Source organism: Mandrillus leucophaeus, unplaced genomic scaffold, assembly GCF_000951045.1.
Source record: "Mandrillus leucophaeus isolate KB7577 unplaced genomic scaffold, Mleu.le_1.0 Scaffold7, whole genome shotgun sequence".
Taxonomy (NCBI): Eukaryota; Metazoa; Chordata; class Mammalia; order Primates; family Cercopithecidae; genus Mandrillus; species Mandrillus leucophaeus.
Window position 1 is genome coordinate 7,858,133 of NW_012107585.1, and position 4,810 is coordinate 7,862,942.

General features: G+C 48.4%; 1 protein-coding gene across 1 annotated transcript in view; it reads left to right on the top strand.

Annotated features, from left to right (window-relative positions):
- Nucleotides 1-4,412: 4,412 nt before the first annotated feature.
- Nucleotides 4,413-4,810, top strand: part of LRRC43 (leucine rich repeat containing 43) — a 39,332-nt gene continuing 38,934 nt past the window's right edge. The window contains exon 1 of the mRNA XM_011964491.1: nt 4,413-4,478. The gene's annotated coding sequence lies outside the window, so the exon portion shown is untranslated. The remainder of the gene's footprint in view (nt 4,479-4,810) is intronic.

Genomic DNA, 4,810 nt, shown 5'->3' on the forward strand with positions numbered 1-4,810 from the left:
TTTTCCTCTCCTCTCTTCATTCTCCAGAAAAGGAAAATGATATTCTTTAAAATTGCTTTTTTACAGCTCTGTATTCCCTGTTCTTCCTTGATAAATTGGGCAGGTTTAAGCTTTGACCCCATCTTAGAAATGTTCCCCTAAAATAAATAAATCATATTATCATATTATCGTTTTCTTCTCTGTGACTCTTGATGTTTTGTTTGTTTGTTAGCCTTTCCTCTGTGAGTCGGTGGTACTGAATTTTTTTTTTTTTTTTTTTTTGAGACGGAGTTTCGCTCTGTCGCCCAGGCTGGAGTGCAGTGGCCAGATCTCAGCTCACTACAAGCTCCGCCTCCCGGGTTCACGCCATTCTCCTGCCTCAGCCTCCCAAGTAGCTGGGACCACAGGCGCCCGCCACCTTGCCCGGCTAGTTTTTTTGTACTTTTTAGTAGAGACGGGGTTTCACCATATTAACCAGGATGGTCTCGATCTCCTGACCTCGTGATCCGCCGTCTCGGCCTCCCAAAGTGCTGGGATTACAGGCTTGAGCCACCGCGCCCGGCCTGAATTTTTAAAAGTAATTATTTTGGACTGTTTCGATCACACTATACACCCTGGAAGTTGGTGTCTTTTTGCCTCTTTCTCTCTTCCTTTTTTTTTTTTTTTTTTACGAAGTCTCACTCTGTCCCCAGGCTGGAGTGCAGTGGCGTGATCTCGGCTCACTGCATCCTCCAACTCCTTGGTTCAAGCCATTCTCCTGCCTCAGCCTCCTGAGTAGCTGGGATTACAGGCACGTGCCACCATGCCTGGCTAATTTTTGTATTTTTAGTAGAGATGGGGTTTCACCATCTTGGCCAGGATGGTCTTGACATCCTAACCTCGTGATCCACCCACCTCAGCCTCCCAAAGTGCTGGGATTACAGGCATGAGCCACCGTGCTTGGCCTTTTTTTAATTTTTGTTTTTTTGAGACAGAGTCCTGCTCAGTCGCCCAGGCTGGAGTGCAGTGGTGCGATCTCGGCTCACTGCAACCTCCACCTCCCAGGCTCAAGCCATTCTCCTGCTTCAGTCTCCCGAGTAGCTGGGCTTACAGGTGCCTGCCACCATGGCTGGCTAATTTTTGAATTTTTAGTAGAGACGGAGTTTCACCATGTTAGCCAGGCTGGTGTTGAACTCCTGACTTTGTGATCCGCCCACCTCATCCTTCCAAAGTGCTGGGATATTACAGGAGTGAGCCACTGTGCCTGACGTTTTTTTGTTTGTTTGGTTTTGGTTTTGGTTTTGAGACGAGTTTTGCTCAGTCGCCCAGGCTGGAGTGTAATGGCACGATCTCGGCTCACTGCAACCTCCACTCCCGGATGCAAGCGATTCTCCCACCTCAGCCTCCTGAGTAGCTGGGATTACAGGCACCCGCCATTAAGCCTGGCCAATTTTTGTATTTTTAGTAGAGACGGGGTTTCACCATGTTGGCCAGGCTGGTCTTGAACTCCTGACAGCAGGTGATCCGCCCCCCTTCGGCTTTCCAAAGTGCTGGGATTACAGGTGTGAGGTCCTTTTTGCCTCTTTCTAGGTTTTGGCAGATTATCGTCAACATAAATTCTAGTGACTTGAGAGTTTATGGTAGTTGCGTTCCAGATAATTTAGGAGTTATCACACTCACCCCTGCGGTCGGTTCTGTCCCATGTTGCATTCGGGAAAGGCAAATATGAATTAGGTTTTTTCCTCTTGCATATGTTGTGGGAGGTGATCTTGATTTACATACAAATGTCTGCCCCTAATCTCCTTCCCTATCTCCCTTTGAAATTTTTCTTGTTTCTGAGAATCTGTGGGGAAAACAGGCATCAAGTCAAATGTTGTCATACAGGTAGACCCCTTTTATCAGGCCTCAGGGGCTTGTGCCAAAAACAGCGATCACAATGAATGGGAGTGCTGCTACAGGCTGCAGCCTGGATGAACCTTGAAGACACCAGGCTAAGAGAAAGAAACAGCCAAAAAAGACCACATGTTGTCTGATTCCTTGTATATGAAATGGCCAGACAGGAAAACCCATGGAGACAGGGAGTAGCTTAGTGGTTACCAGGGGCTGAGGCTAGGGAGGGATGGGAAGTGCCTGCCCGTGGGCACGAAGTTTCTTTATTTTTTTGCAGAGATGGGGTCTTGCTGTGTTTCCCAGGCTGGTCTCGAATTCCTGGGCTCAAGCGATCCTCCCACCTCGGATTCCCGAAGTGCTGGGATTACAGGTGAGCCACCATACCCAGCATAGTACAGTTTCTTTTGGGGATGATAAAAATGTTCTGGAATTAGATAGTGGTGATGTGGCACAACTGTGAATATCTTTAAAAACATCAAATTGTGGCTGGGTGTGGTGGCTCTTGCCTGTAATCCCAGCACTTTAGGAGTGATGTGAGAGGAAGGCATGAGCCCAGGAGTTCGAGACCAACCTGGGCAACATAGTGAGACCTCATCTGCATTAAAAAAACCAAAACAAGCACAAAAGACATCTAATTGTAAACTGTATGTATGTATGTATTTATTGAGACGGAGTCTCACTCTGTCACCCAGGCTAGAGTACAGTGGCATGATCTCAGCTTACTGCAACCTCCATCTCCCAGGTTCAAGCAATTCACCTGCCTCACCTTCTCCAGTAGCTGAGATTACAGGCACACGCCACCACGCCCGGCTAATTTGCGTACTTTTATTAGAGATGGGCTTTCACCATGTTGGCCAGGCTGGTCATGAACCCCTGACCTCAAGTGATCTGCCCATCTCAACCTCCCAAAGTGCTAGGATTACAGGTGTGAGCCACCACGCCTGGCCCAATTATACACTTTAAATGGGCTAACTTTACAGTATATAAATTATATGTTTTAAAAAACTGTTTAAAATACTGATTCCGGGCTGGGCACAGTGGCTCACGCCTGTAATCCCAGCACTTTGGGAGGCTGAGGTGGGTGGATCACATAAGGTCTGGGGTTTGAGACTAGCCTGGCTAAGATGGTGAAATTCCATCTCTACTAAAAATACAAAAATTAGCTGGGCGTGGTGACGCGCACCTGTAATCCCAGCTACTCAGGAAGCTGAGGGAGGTAAATCGCTTGAACCTGGGAGCCAGAGGCTGCAGTGAGCCGAGATTGTGCCACTGCATTCCAGCCTGGGCGACAGAGCAAGACTCTGTTTAAAAAAAAAAAAAAAAAAAAAACTGATTCCAGGGCCCAGCCAAAACGACTAAATCAGAACCTCTGGGTGTGAGCCTGGGAATCTGCATTTCACCTCCCTCTCAGCGGTACTGGCTGTGCACTTTGTTTAGAAATCACTAAGCATTTCAAGACAGTGATGAGAACAGAGAGTGAAAACAAGCTCGGGGCCCTCTGAGCTCTGGGCCCCATGACTGAGTAGGTCACAGGCTCGTGAAGCTGGCCCTGCAGCCCGGAATGAAGCCTGCATGCTCTACCCAAAGGACGAATAGAGCATTTGCTTAGCGGGTTTGCCTCTTCATCCGAGGACCTGGAAGGTGAGGAGAAATTAGCAACTTCTAAAGGTTTCCTCTGCAAGAGCAACGCAGTGGTTTTAGTGAGAAGAGTGCAGCGGAGTCCCCCGGCCCATGGCTGAGTCATCTCCAGAACTGCGGGCTTTCAGTGACAGAAGGAGAAAGGCTGAGCCTGCGCGAGATCGACGGGAGCTCCTAGGTCAATCCATCAATCCAACAGCATTAAATGACTCTTCTGGGGAATTGAATCAGAATGGGAGGTCATTAAAGGACACCAGGTGGTTCGCGGAATCCCTGTGAGCCTGTTGCTCATGGGGAACCCAGGGTGGGGAGCACCAGGCGGCCACTGAGGTCTCAGCCCCTGTTCCTCCAGAGAGGGGATCTTGTTGCAATTGCCACCTCTCCCTGAAACGAAGCACCTGCCACCATCTCTGCTGCTTCATGTCACCAGCGTCTGATTTGAAGTCTGATTGCATTGCCGCGGTCTCAGGCCCACAGCCTAGCTACGAGGGAGGCTGGAAAGACAAGTGTCACATTTCAGCTTCTGCAGCAGACAGCAGGCCCTGCTGCCCACCAAACAACCCTTCCCCAGAGTGGGCCTATGTCGAGCTTTTATTCAACTCGGTGTTGAGGGAATCAGCATAACGCAGCTGATTCAAAGGAGGAGATGAGAGACTAATACTGGTGTCTGTCTGTCTGTTGTCAATGCAGATAAAGAATGCCAGAATCAAACAGCTCTGTTAGATGCGAAAGTGGTTCACGCCCTACAGTCAATACGACCATAACCTTTGGAGTTATCTTCTCTACTTGGTAGAGATCATTTGCATCTTATCTGTTTTCTCTAAGTTCAAAGACCCTGGGACCTAATGAATAATACATAATACGTCAAACAAAGTTCCATTCTCTGAGAACAATGCCATCTAATAGAACTGCCTGTGGTAATGGAGATGTTCTGTGTCTGTGCTATCCAATAATGTCGCCATTAGCCAGTGCAGCTGTTGAGCACTCAAGATGTGGACACTGAGGAACTGAATTAAAAAAAAATTTTTTTTTAAATTTGAAACGGAGTCTCACTGTGTTGCCCAGGCTGGAGTGCCGTGGTGCAATCTCCACTCACTGCAACCTCTGCCTCCCAGGTTCAAGCAATTCTCCTGCCTCTGCCTCCCTAGTAGCTGGAACTACAGGTGTGCACCACCACACCTGGCTAATTTTTGTAGTTTTTAGTAGAGATGAGGTTTTACCAAGTTGGCCAGGCTAGTCTCAACTCCTGACCTCGGGTGATCCACCAGCCTCAGCCTCCCAAAGTGCTGGGATTACAGGTATGAGCCACCGCACCTGGCAAAAA